At 42.4% G+C, this 14,447-nt stretch overlaps 1 pseudogene; it reads right to left on the minus strand.

Annotated features, from left to right (window-relative positions):
• Nucleotides 1-1,226: 1,226 nt before the first annotated feature.
• Nucleotides 1,227-2,976, minus strand: LOC132350386 (eukaryotic translation initiation factor 5-like; annotated as a pseudogene).
• Between the last annotated feature and the right edge of the window lie 11,471 nt (nucleotides 2,977-14,447).

The raw sequence follows: 14,447 nt of genomic DNA on the forward strand, positions 1-14,447 counted from the left end.
GGTGAATGATATAAAAGCCAGTGCTCCAAAAAAAATTCAGTCCATGCATTTTGATTCCCACAGTGTACTTTTTGTGTAAATTTGTATCTTCAGGATAATTTCTCAGATGTAGTCATAAGCCCTTCTATCAAGTGAGTTTATATCAGCAAATTGGGCAAGCAAATCACAAGGAAGTTATTTCCAAATCTAAAGCCCAGGATGGGCTGGGTCAGGCCCTAGTCACCTGCTTTCAGTTGCCATTATCACAGACTTCCTGGGTATCTCACAATATTCACTGTGAAAATAAAAAACACCCCAAGTCTTACACCAAAATGTAGGCTCTTAGAAGTATGCTTTTAGCTTTTTTAAAAAATAAGACATTTTGGGGGGTGGAGGGTGAGGGAATTTGAGATATAGCTAACAATTATTTTGGCAAGATAGCAACAAAAACCAAAAAAGTATAAGCTGTGTGTCCAAATGCAGAAGTCATCAAAGAACCAGTTTATCAGGGGAAAAATCCACACTGAACAAAACATACAGTATGTCTAAATATTTTGAAATTGTAATTTGAATCAAGAGTAAATGCTGAAAAATTATGCTCAGTTTTTGCTAGAGATTAAGTGTACCTTTTCCTGCTTCCCCCAAATAAAATCGTAGAGCTTACTAATCACTCCCCAGAGTTTCAGTTTTCTCTCAGTATAAAGCAAGAGCTACATACACATAATAAAATGTTTATATGTTAATGTAATAATTCCTCTGGCTCATCCAACGTGCAATGCACATGACTTCAAAGACTACAATGTGGGGCAAGTATAGAAGAAATGGAAAAAAAACAATTCAAGTTTAAAAACCTGTTCTTAAAATTATTTATAGGACACTCAGGTCATTTTTAACTTCTCAGTAAGATAAAGGTGTTGCACTGTCATTTGACTATCAGTCCACCTTGGCATGGGAAGAATGTACATTACCAGATGCCAATCTGAGGGACTAGAAATAAGACTTAAAAGTACTACATTTCTTAATGATTAAGGTGTTGATAAGTTTATGTTCACGTTCTGCTGAGACCTCTTTATAGTCTCAGCACCTAACAACATCTAACAGGCTCCAATAATCCTATCAGATTAAATGATGGTGCAACATTTTTTAAAGGAGCCAATTATTTCAGCTTACTTAAATCATTCAGAGCCAAAAATCTGAAGAACGACCAAAATCAAATCTTTATTTTTATAACTGTATAAATGTGATCCGAATGTGTCCACCACTAAATTTTCAAAAAGAAACATGCTGTAAATAAGCAAACTGCATCTGCTCACTGATATGTGTATGGACTCCCTAGATGTCCTGTTGGGTTTAAATACAGACCACTCACAGCAATACATTTTTAGTAGAAAGTGTAGCATGACGTTAAGCCATTTTAGCTTTTGCACATACATGTTGCACTTTTGGCTGATGATGCAGAAAGATTCTCAGCATTACACTGTTAAGCTGGGCTGCACCCACCCCTTTAAATGGCATCAATATCAATGTCATCGTCCTTGTCAGACTTTACAGCTTCAACTTTCGGTACAATGGCAGTCTTTGAATACACCACCTCAATATTCTCATCTTCATCATCATCTTCACCACTGGAAGATTCTTCCTCTGCTTCCTTCAGCCATTTTGTAAAAGGTTCCGCTTTGACATGAATCTCTTTGGCAAGTTCTTTTAAGACATATTTCTTAGAAGCCTTTTCTGACCAGCTAATGATGACTTCTTCCTCCAAAAGGTCTGCATCATACATCTCCTTCAAGATATGTGGAATCTTGGAGATGAGCTGAGCTTGATGCATTGCTACCACACACTCCAAGCCATGAAGAAGGTACCGTTGAGCTTTTTTGTTGTTGTGACAAAATCGTAAGAAATGGCGCCTGTATTTCTTAATTTGTTCTGATTTTCTCATTAAAAAGAACTTCAGTCAAAACAAGAGGGCCCATGGCTTTTACATCCAGTCTTTCTGCTTCACCTACAATTTGTCAGATGAGTCAATAACACCCTCTTCTTTCTTTTTCTTAACAAAATCAAACAGGATATTGACACGCTCTTCAGCAGTCCTTTCCAAATCATCACTGAGGGTTAAAACTTTCGCATGGTCACTGATTTCGTCCATTCTTCGCCTTTGAGCTTCCTCTGTTGTATCCTCCCCCCAATCATCATCTTCCTCTTCTTCCACAGCATGCAGAGGACTGATTTCATTGGGGGGGGGGGGGTGGTGTCTCACTGCTGGACACGGAGCCATTTTCCTTGTCTTTGCCCTTTCTATTTTTCTTTTCCTTCTCTTTCTTTCCTGTACCACTGTCACTATTCTCAGGTGGGTTTTTGAGAATGAATGTGCAGAGTTTATGATGTGTGTCAAGCATGCCTCGATAGCCACCGGCTTTATAAGAATTACCTATTGTTTGTTTCTTTGGATTGACGTGCAGATCTGTTTCAGGATTCACACTCAGGACAGAGAACAAATTTTTTAATGAATCCATCCAACATGTCTTGCAGCTTATTCACCTCATGAGATCCACTGACAATGTAACGGTCATTCTTAACATCAAACTGGGCCTGTGCTCCCAGTTCACAACCAAAATATTCGGTGGGATACATTGGAGGCCGATTAAGCACTTTGGCTATGTCAACCATGTTGACTATAACTGTCTTGATTCCATTTCCTTTGCCCTCAACCTTAGCAATCAGACGGGGCATCTTGTAGCGATAGAACTGGTCTGACACGCTATGGTTGACGATGACAGACATTTTGGCTTATTAGCGGCTTTATCAATAAGATGAAGAGATCTTTGATTGCAACTTTTTGGTATCCTCTGTCTGGAGAAGAAGGGATGACATAAACGACTGCAAGAGTTCTCGGTCTCTGACATGAAAAATTTTTCGCCACTGAGGCTGTAAGCTTCTTGCTTGTATGCTATGTTTCCCCAATACAGGTACCAGTGGCTGCGCAACAGCTCGTTTTCGTCAAAGACATAAACCCAACGCTGCTCGCCGGGGACTGGGATGAAGTGAGGCACGCGTGAACCCGAGTCCGAGGAGTGGCGGCAGAGGCAGCAGCGGCAGCGCCGCAAGCAGCGGGGAGGGGCTGTCCCAGCGACGTCCGGGGTCCACACCCTTCAGTGCCTGGGGCCTGGCGGCCTGGCGCGGAGAGAAGGCGCAGTGAGCCGCGGGTGTCGGGGCGCCTTCCCCACCAGCCAGTGGCCCGCAGGGGTCGAGGAGGTGGGGAGAATGGGGGATGGGGCACGGGGCTCCCGCCCCTCCACCGGACTCCTATTCATTTAAATTTATGAATAAATTTAACCAAGGACGTGAAAGACCTGCACTTGGAAAACTTCAAGACATTGATGAAGAAATTGAAAAAGACACAAATAAATGGAAAGATATCCTGTTCTAATGGAATAGAAGAATTAACGTTAAGATTTCCATTCTACCCAAAGCAATGTACATAGTGAATGCAATCCCCACCAAATTCCAATGGTACTTTTTACAGAAACAGAGCAAATCATCCTAATATTTGTATGGAACCACAAAGGACCCCAATTAGCCAAAGCGATCCTCAGAGAGGAGAACAGGCCAGAGGCATCTCGCTCCTTGATGTCACACTACAGCATGAAGCCACAGTCACCAAAAGTGTGGACCTGGCACAAAACAGGCACGTGGGCAACAGGAACAGAACAGAGGGCCCAGAATTAAACCCACGCAGATGGGGTCAGTTAATTTATGACAAACGGGCCAAGGACACACCAAGGGGAAGGACAGTCCCCACAATAAGCAGTGCTGGGAAAAATGGACATCACGTAAGTCATGCCGGTACACTGCCCACAAAACTGACGAAAACCCAGTTTTCAACATGAAGCCCTTCCTGGGTCGTATGAAGACGGACCGCACCTCAGAAGTCAGTCGCACACAGGAAGCTTCTCCTCATTGTTCTCTCACCTTTTCCTCCCCGGTCACCAGGAAACCCAGCTCCGGTCTGCATGGATGCAGTCCTGTGTTGTTCTGAAGCCAAAAGCCAGCGAGCCCTAAGGAGACTGAGCTGCTGTTGGCAGAGACACTGACCCGAGGCATCCCAGGCCCAAGCGGTGCCTGAGGAAACAGAATTCCTTTCAGCTGCGCAGAGCCAAGTACCAGGTGGAATGCGCATGCGCCGTGGGTCAGCGAGGCAGGCTTGGCCCCCCTGTGGACAGTCCCAGAACTGCAGGCCGTGCCTCACTCACAGTTCACCGGTGACAGCGCTCCCTGCAGGCAGAACTGCTGAATCCATTAAACTGTGGAAATTCAAACTGAAATGGAGATAACACCCCACAACTTTCTTAAACATAGTTAAGGAACAATTAATTGGAAACCGCATGGAATGAAATGAACGTAGATGCAAACTTAACAACTTACACAAAATTCACTCAAAATTATTAATAGAAAAATTTTAAATACAAAACTATTCAAAATTATAGAAGAAAACACAGAAGAAAACTGACAGGAGCTTGGGTTTGGTCACATAGATCATGAGCTCCAAGTTTTAACAAAAAACACAAAAAGGCAATCTACAAAGAAAAACAAGGAACATCATGGACTTCGTAAAATTAAAGATTTCTACTCTGTGAAAGGCCTTATTCAGAAAATCAGAAGACAAGCCACAGACTGAGAAAAATATTTGTAAACACATATCTAACAAAGGATTTGTTTCAAAATATACAAAGAACTCTAACACAAACAACCCCATTAAAAATAGGGAAAGCTCTGCATAAACACCTGATCAAAGAATTACACAGATGGTACACAAAACCATGCCCATGACCAGGGGCAGAGAAACAATGGTCCAGCTCAAGTCCCTAAGTCATGTGTGACCCTAGACTAGTCCTGTCCTTCCTGGAGGCCTCAGAGAGATGGAGAGGGAGGAAGGGAAAGAGGGCCAGTTACGCTTAAACCTAACTCTAACCCTGAACACTCGCGCCACTTCGTTCGAAGGTCTAGGAAGTCCTAGCCATACTAATTAGATGAGAAAAAGAAATAAAAGGAATCTAATGGCAGACGAAAAAGTAAAACTGTCACTGCTTGTAGATGACATGATACTCTGTAGAAGAGCCTGAAGAAGACACCCCAAAACAGATAGGACCCATTGGAAAATTCAGTTAAGTTGCAGGATAGAAAATTAATCTACAGAAATCGGTTGCATTTCTATACACTCACAACAAACTATCAGAATGAGAAATTAAGAAAACAACTCCACTGACAATAACATTAACAAAAATAAAATGCCTAAGGGTTACATCTAAACCAGGTGGTAAAAGACCTGTACTCAGAAAACTGGAAGACCTTGATGAAGGAAATTGAAGACCACACAAACAAATGGAAAAATATGCTGTGCTAATGGATTTGAACAATTCGTATTGTTAAAATGATTCCACACCTCACAGCAATCTAAAGATTCAATACCATTCCTATCCTATCAAAATACCAATGGGATCATTTGGAGAACTAAAACAAAGAATTCTTAAATGTGTATGGAAACATAAAAGAACCTGAAAAGTCAATACAACCTTAAGAGAAGCACAAACCTGGACATATTATGCTCCCTGATTTCAAACTATACTACAAACCTAGAATCATCAGAACAATATGGTATTGGCACCAAAGAAACACACATAGATCCATGGAACAGAACTGAAAGCACAGAAATAAACCCACACTTTATGGTCAGTTCATCTATGACAGAGGAGGTGAGAATATACAATGGGGAAAAGATAGCCTCTTCAATAACAGTGTTGGGAAAACTGGACAGCTACATGCACGAGAATCAAACTGGAATCCTTTCTCATACCATCTATAAAAACCTCAAAATGAATCAAATACTTCAATGTAAGACCTGAAGCCATAAGATTCCTAGAAGAAAACATATGCAGTATGCTCTCTGACATCAGACTTAGCAATATTTTTGGGATCTGTCTCCTTAAGGGAAACAAAAGCAAAAGCCAATGGGACTCCATCCAACTGAAAAGCTTTCCAACAGCAAAGGAAACCATCCACAAAATGAAAAGGCAGCTTACTGAATGTGAGAAAATATTTGCAAACAATATATCTGGTAAGGGGTTCATATCCAGAATAGACCAAAAACTCACACAACTCAACCTCCAAAAAACAAAAACCAATTAAAAAATTGGCAGAAGATCAAGCATTTTTCCAAAGAATATATACAGATGGCCAACAGACACATGAAAGGATAAACAATATCACTTATCATCATGGAAATGCACACCCAAACCACAATGAGATTATCACCTCACACCTGAAAGAATGGCTATCATCCAAAAGACAACAAATAACAAGTACTGGCAAAGATGTGGAGAAAAGGGAACCCTCATGCATTTTGTTGGGAATGTTCATTGGTACAGCCACTATGGAAAACAGTATGGAGGTTCCTCAAAAAATTAAAAGTAGCACTACCATATGATGCAGGAATTACACCAGGCCACCACTCTGATTCCACCCAGGTAACCCTATGTCCCCTCCTTGTATGTGTGGACATAGGGGGTTTATGTGGAGTGGGTCTACTTCAAGCAAGAGCAGGTCCGAAGCCTGGTGGGCTGGTCATATCCACACCCCAGGTCAAAGCTGGCTGTGTGGGATGTGGAGAGCTGGGGCAGCGCCCTTTTGCTTGAGGTTTATCCCAAGCCCTCTAGAGGCATCTCTTTCCTCCCAGGTGGATATCTGAGCAGACACAGGTCTGTGCCTGATCTGGAAGCAGAAGGTCTAGTGGGCAGAAGAAACAGCAATAAGATAAAGGCCTGGCAGGGCTCTGATACATCCAGGCCAGGCTGGCTGCTGGTCACTGTCATTGCAGAGCCCCACCCCACAGAGCCACGAGGAGCTTGTTGATGGTGATACTTAATCCATCTCCCCAAGTGAGTGGCCACTGCACCACACTGCCAAAGAGGGCCAACGCAGCCTCCTGGTGAGTGTGTCCACGGAGGGTTCTCCAGAACCAGGACCCAGAGGTGAATGGGAAAGGCCTCCTGCCCGCATACCACCCAAGCCATTCTCCAGCATCCCATCCTGGGCTTACGTGCAGCTCGGCACATCCAGCTCTGACCTGGAACACTATGTCAACCTTCCCCTGAGTCAGCTGGAGGACCTGGAGCCCACCAAGGCAGAGACCAAAGGTGAGAAGGCCGAGGGTGGGTGCATGTGAGTGTGTGAGAGGGGTGAGTTCTGGGCCACACAGGAAGGAGTACCCAGAGGCTGGTGTTGGGCCAGGAGCAAAGACTGGCCCCAGACCACCCATCTGGTGGACTGCAGTCTGAGAAGTTCCTGGGCTGGGACTTCTCTGGAAGGCTCTGGGAAGATTTCTGTCCTTGGAAAAGGACATGGAAAGGCAGGCATGTGGGTAATCTTTTCTTCTTTCACAGCTCCAGCCGGAGACCCAGAGCCAGGTCAAAATTCACCACCCCTGCAGGGAGAGCATGCACCAGCTCTTGCAGGAGACCCAAAGCCATTTCAGAAACCACCACACACCCAGGGAGAGCTGGCTCTGCAACCACCACTGCTGTCAACTCCTGATCTACACCATCAACCCACTCCCCCACCCAAAATTTACTTTCCTTCCCCTGTAGTCATTTGTGTTTGTGTGTTTTGTAATTTTATTTTTTTCCCCACATTCATGGCATCCCATCCTTTATGTTTTACGTGTGAAATGATAAAATTTAAACTTTTTCTATTTTAAATTGTGCAATTAAGTATTCACAACGCTGTGCAAATATCACCACTGAATAGTTTCAGACTATTTAATTCCCCCCAAATAAAACCCTGTATCCAAAGCACACACTCCCCATTCTTCCCTTCCCCAGCCTCTCACAACCCCTAATCCTCTTCCTTTACCTGTTTCTTTACCTATTCTGGATGTTTCCTATAAATGAAACTATACAAAAGGTGACTTTTTGTGTCTGCCCACATATTTTAAGAGGGGACTAGTGAATTTTTATTTTTTTTAAATCTGAAATAGCATTTTTGTTATTTGAAAGGGAAATCCAGATGGATTAAAGATGAGAGGTATAAAACGAAGCCCTTTTAGTAAATATATGCGGAATCTCGGGGTAGACACTGTTCTAAGTGTGACACCTAAGCCGGAAGACAGAAGGGAAATGCTTACCTCCTCCTGTGGCATTAGTCTAAAACCATGGATTTTTACGACCCAACAAGTAAATCATGATATATTCAAATACAGTTATTTACGATATGGGAATGTCATAGGGTGGAATAGAGAATGTGACAAATAATCTGATTTAGAAATGTATGAAAAAAACTCACTGTTAGTGGTTGGGCAAAAGGTACTTGACCTAGTTAACTATGGAAAAGAATGGAATCTGTAGAACAAAGGCAAACTGTGCCATACGTAAATACTGGACTCTATAAGTTCTTTCCATGGTGTTAGTAGCTAACAATACTGAAACTACTATATCTGTACTAAGCTGGAATGGAGCAAGCAATAAATTCAATGAATGACAAATGTTGGAAGCCAGGTTTCTTACCATTGGAGTGGGAAGTTACAGATAAGCAAAGGCAGATGGTTACAATACTCATGTAATAATGGACAGATTACATTTCCTCAACTTTAAAAAATTTTGTGCATCAAAAGGTGCTATCAGAAAGTGAAAACACAACCCACAGAATGGAAGAAAATATGTGCACATGATATATCTGACAGGAGTCTGTCCTTCAGAATACATCAAGAACTTTTACAAATCTTCCACAAAAAGACAACCCAAATTTTAAAATGGAAAAGGACTTGAACACACCTTTCACCAGACAAGAAACATAGATGGTCAACAAGCACATAAAAAGATGTGTACAAAGATAAAAAGAAACCCACAAGATGGAATTATGTCAGAGGAAAGCATGAGCCAATAGAAAGAGCTCTCAATAGCCAAAGCAGGAATGAATTGAGCAGCCAAATACTGCACTGCTGGATTATGACCAAAAGCTTAAAATAACTTTCTGGGTGGGGTGTCCACGCTGGTAAAAAGAAATGATTAGATAGTGTTTTGTTGTTTTTTAATGAGTACTGTTGAATAGAAATCTCCTACGTTTAAGTATTCCAAATAGCTGATGTAGATATTCAGCCATTCATTAAGGAGGTGGGGCTAACTCCCCTCTCCTGAAGTGTGAGTGCCGCATAGTGACTTCATCCTGAAGAATACGCAAAGTATGGACTTGGGGGAAAAGTAACTTCACAGTGCGGAAGATATGACAAAAACTACCTCAGCCAGGAGGGCAAAGTTAACATGAACAGTGTTGCTTTGATGTATGTTCCTATGATATAAAGTAATGAGAAAGCACTTTACCTCTGTGATATGCTTCCTTAAAACCCATGACCCCATTCTAATCACAAGAAAAACGTCAAGTAAATCCCAGTGCAGGACAGTCTACAAAATACCTGACTAGTCCTCCTCAACACTACCTAGGTCATTGAGAGAAGGATAGTGTGAGAAAATGTCAAAGCCAGAAAGATCCTAAAGTGACACGATGACTCAATGCCATGTGATACCCTGGATGGGATCCTAGGACAGAAAAAAGGGAGAACGAAGGGAACCCGAATAAAATATGGATTTTAGTTAGTAGTAAGGTATCCATATTTGTTCATTAACTGTGACAATTCTGTAGAAAACGAATGAAAGGTGAAATTAAAGGTCAAATACAATAAGCTATTGCATCAAACTATAAATCTAGGATAAAACAGTGATTTCCTAACACTATACAAACAAAATGAACCGTAAAATATGGAAAATACAAGCAGACCAATTAACCATGCTATGACCCTTTCTCCCTGCTAGTTCTCCTCTCGTTGTTCTGGGGTTTTCCTCTCCTGGGGCATGGAAGAACAGGGAGAGAGTTGTTTGGCAGCTCCCCTTAGATCTGACCCCACTCAGTGTCTTCATCTTCCCCAGACATGCCCCATCCAATGAGGACACCATGCCAGAAGGAGTCTCAGGAATCACTGATCCTGATGAGTCAGGACTTTTTGGATTACAAGGGACTAGACATACTTACTCAAGTAAAATAAATTAACATTATTTTAAATGATAGAAATAAATTAATACAAGAGACAAGTTGAAGAGTGGGTTTGGAGGTGTCAGGTCCAATGGCTCACGTTCTTGTAGTATGACCTGGTCCCTCTCCAAACATCAGTCCTGCTGAATGCCTTGGGGTGGTCCCATTCACGGGCACAGTCTCTCTCACTGCATCCAGGGCCACCAGCAACTCCAAGATGACACCCACACAACACCCATTCTACTAGGAAGGGTTTCTCCTTCCCTAGGGTTCTATGAAAACTCATGACTTTGAATGCCTTTGGCCTGGCTTGGGTCACATTCTCACCCTTGAACCAATCACAGCAAGCAGAGGATGAAAACTGGGATTGGCTAGATGTGGATCATATACCCATCTTCTAGGTGAGTGGAATATAAGGTCAGCCCCCTGAAACTGTTTGGACTGGAAGCAGGTGAGATGTAGTTCCAAAAGGAAAGCTGAGGTGCTGCAGTTGGACATGAGGACAGATGCTGGCTCAGCAAAAGCGGCAGATTCCATATCACTGACAGTCCACTGCATGGCACAGAATCGGAAGCACAAAGTAGTAAGGGATTCACTTAGGGTCAGGGGCTGTAGCCACCCATCCGCTGCTCCCGCTATCCTCCCATGACAGCAGAAAGTTCTTCCATTTGCTGAAAAGCAAGGTTGATGATGATGGTAAACACAAGGATCCTGCCTTGGTCACCGGGTCCTTGCATCACAGAGACTGGCCCAGAATAGCCTATGTGCTCTCAGAAGGCACACGGACCTCGTTCTTGTTCCCGAGAGGTGGTTGCCCAGGATGCATATGCCTGCCCCCGGCCACATTAATCACCCATCCCCGAAGAACAATATTGCTCACTTTTCCAGTCTCTTCTCCTGCCTTTACAAAGAGCAGGTACCAAATGCTAGGGTGGTAAAGAAATTATTGCTCAATGAAGTACTGGGAGGCTCAAGGATTATTCAGTACCATGGAATTCATAATCAGCAGGCTTTCCAAAGGCCACATGGGTGTGTATATGACTCTCTAATAACATGCAGCCCCTGTGAAACTGCCTCTTGGGAGGCCCAGCTGCTCCCATAGCTTTGATTCTTAACGAGTATGAATGTCAAAAGTTTGTAACAACTGGAAGGCCAAAGGACTGCAGGGCCACGGTCTTCTGTATGGTTTTTGTGGCCAGGGCCACATTCAACATTTGGAGGGTTATTACCTCTCTCGGCAGGCTAAGAGGCTGTGAGGGAGAGGGCCCTTTTCTCAACCACATGGATGTTGGGAACATAAACATGCCAAGGGGCTGTCTATGCTGCCCAGGTGGTTGTTCAATTGCCCAGCGGCAGGTGCAGCTCAGTAACTGGCCACAGGGGCTTGACAGGGCCCGGGCTGGGCTGAGCTGGAGAACCACAGATGCCTGCCTGGATGGTCAGAGGTCAAGGGTTATCCTGTTGATTTTCTACTGATGCCCGCTCAGATGGGACAAAGGATTCATGAAGTCCCAGAAGGGCCCCAGCTGCCCTCAAGAAGGCAGCACCTGAGGGTCAGCCAGTCACTGCACCCAGTCCTGTGTAAATCTGCACATCTTCAGAGTGCCCTTGTGTCAGAGCTGTGCTGGAACCTGGGACTGCCCAGGCAGAGTGGGGCTGGCACCACCCCTTTCAGGCAGGAGGGAGGGAAGAGAGAAACCCTACATGACTTCTGATGGCCTCCACAGCCCCTGACTGAGATTGAGGTTGATTTGAAACAGAGACAGTACAGACATTTCATTCGTCTCCCAAGAGCCCAGGACTGAGGGGAAGACAAACAATGATACAGCTCACCTACCTGACTCATGTGTGACCTTGGGAGAATTCCGTCCATCCTGGAGGCTTCAGAGAGATGGAGAGGGACAAGGAGGGTGAGAACAGGTTATCCTTTAACCTAACTCTAACCCTCACCCTAACCCTAACATCCTAACCTATAACCCTAACCCTTTATCCTATTACCCTAAACCTAACAATCCTAACCTTGGATCCTAGACCCTCGATCCTGACACCTCAACTCTAATCCCTGACCCTTTAACCATCACCCTAAACCCTGACACTGACTCTAAGCACAGACCTTAACCCTAGCAAAGTGGATGCCAAGGGATGACTCTATAATCTCTAAAATAAACCAAGGGAATAAATCCTCATGACCTTGCATTTAGCAGTGGTTTCTTCGATCTGACATCAAAGCTTAAGCAATGAATAAAATATAGATACACTGGGTTTCCTCAAAGTTAATAATTTTATCACATCAAAGCTATCCAGAAAGTAAGACAGTCCACAGAATGGAAGAAAATATTTGCACATGATATATCTAATAAGAGTCTGTTATCCAGAACATATCAAGAAACTCATCAACAGAAACACAAAGAACTCAATTTTTAAAATGCACAAAGGACTTGATCAGACTCTTCTCCAGACAAGACATGCAAATGGTCAACAAGGACATGAAAAGATGTCAAACATCAGTAGTCATGATGGAAATGCAAATTCGTACCATAATGCAATACCCCTTCAAACACACAATTGTTATAGTCAAGAAAAATTAAAAATAATGAATATTGGCAACAATGTAGAGCAAATGGAACTTTTAAACATTGTGGAAATGTAAAATGGTGCAGCCTACGTGAACAATACTTTGACATTTCTTCAAAAACATAAGTGTACTGGGTTGGCCAAAAAGTGCCTTCAGTTTTTAAGTAAAAATAAAAGACACATTTTTCATTTTCACCAAGAACTTTATTGAACAACATATTTACCCTTTTGTTTCACTAGCTTCTGCCCTTTTTCAGGCAACCTCATAATTCTATCTTCCCAAAACTTTTTATCTTTTTCAGCAAAGAACTGTTCCTGGTGCCTTTTACAGTCTTCCACGGAATTGAAATTTTTTCCATCAAGAGAATTTTGTAAAGACCAAAATAAATGGCAATCTGAAGGTGAAATGTCTGGTGAATATGGCAGATTAATCAGAACTTCCCAGCCAAGCTGTAACAGTTTTTGCCTGGTCATCAAAGAAACATGAGGTCTTGCATTATCTTGATGGAAGATTATACATTTTCTATTGACTAATTCCGGACGCTTTTCGTCCAGCGCTGCTTTCAGTTGGTCTAACTGGGAGCAGTATTTGTTGGAATTAATCATTTGGTTTTCCGGAAGGAGCTCATAATCGAGGACTCCCTTCCAATCCCACCATATACACAACATCACCTTCTTTGGATGAAGACCGGCCTTTGGTGTGGTTGGTGGTGGTTCATTTCGCTTGCCCCACAATCTCTTCCATTCCACATTATTGTACAGTTTTCACTTTTCATCACCTGTCACTGTCTGTTCAAAATGGAACGTTTTCATTGCATTTAAGTAGAGAATCGCATGCGGAAATTCCCTTAACTTATGTGGAACCCAAACATCAAAGCAATTAATAAAATCAAGCTGGTGCAAATGATTGTCAGTGCTTGATTTGGATATTTTGAGTATGCTGGCTATCTCCCATGTGGTATAATGTTGATTGTTCCCAATTAATTTCTCCATTTGATTGCTATCAACTTCAACTGGTCTACCCGACCATGGCGCATCACCCAGTGAGAAATCTTCAGCATGAAACTTTGCAAACCACTTTTGACACGTTCAATCAGTCACAGCACAAATCCATACACTGCACAAACCTTTTTTTGCATTTCGGTTGCATTTTTACCTTTCTTGAAATAATAAAGCATAATATGCCAAAAATGTCACCTTTTTTTCATCTTCAATATTAAAATGGCTATACAAAAATTCACCAACTTTGATAAGTCTTTTGCTAAATGCACGCTGATATGACAGCTGTCACAAAGAATCTCAAAAAATTGTTTTGAATGAAGTTAAAGACAACTAAGGGCTACTTAGAGCCATCTTACGGAAAGAGCCGAACAAACTTTTTGGCCAACCCAATTATTACGATAGGGTTCAACAACTCCACTCCTAGGTACAGACACCAAAGAATTGAAAACAAGTGTTCAAACAAAAACTTGTACACAAATATTCATAGCAGCACTGTTCATAACAGCCAAAAGGTAGAAACATTAAAATGTCCATCAATAGGTGAATAAACAAAATGTGGTACATCCATAAACTACCATATTATTCTGCCATATAAATGAATAGAGTAAAATGGTGCAGCCACTGTGAAAATAATATGGCAGCTCCTTAAAAAGTTACACTCCGAGTTAACATATGATCCATCAATTCCACTTTGGGGCATTTACTCAAAATATTTGAAAGGAGGGACTGGAACAGGTATTTGTACATTCATATTCATAGCAGCATCATTCACAATAACAAAAGGTGGAAGCAACCCAGGTGTCCATTGATGGATAAAT

Source organism: Balaenoptera ricei, chromosome 16 (genome assembly GCF_028023285.1).
Source record: "Balaenoptera ricei isolate mBalRic1 chromosome 16, mBalRic1.hap2, whole genome shotgun sequence".
In the NCBI taxonomy this organism is placed as follows: Eukaryota; Metazoa; Chordata; class Mammalia; order Artiodactyla; family Balaenopteridae; genus Balaenoptera; species Balaenoptera ricei.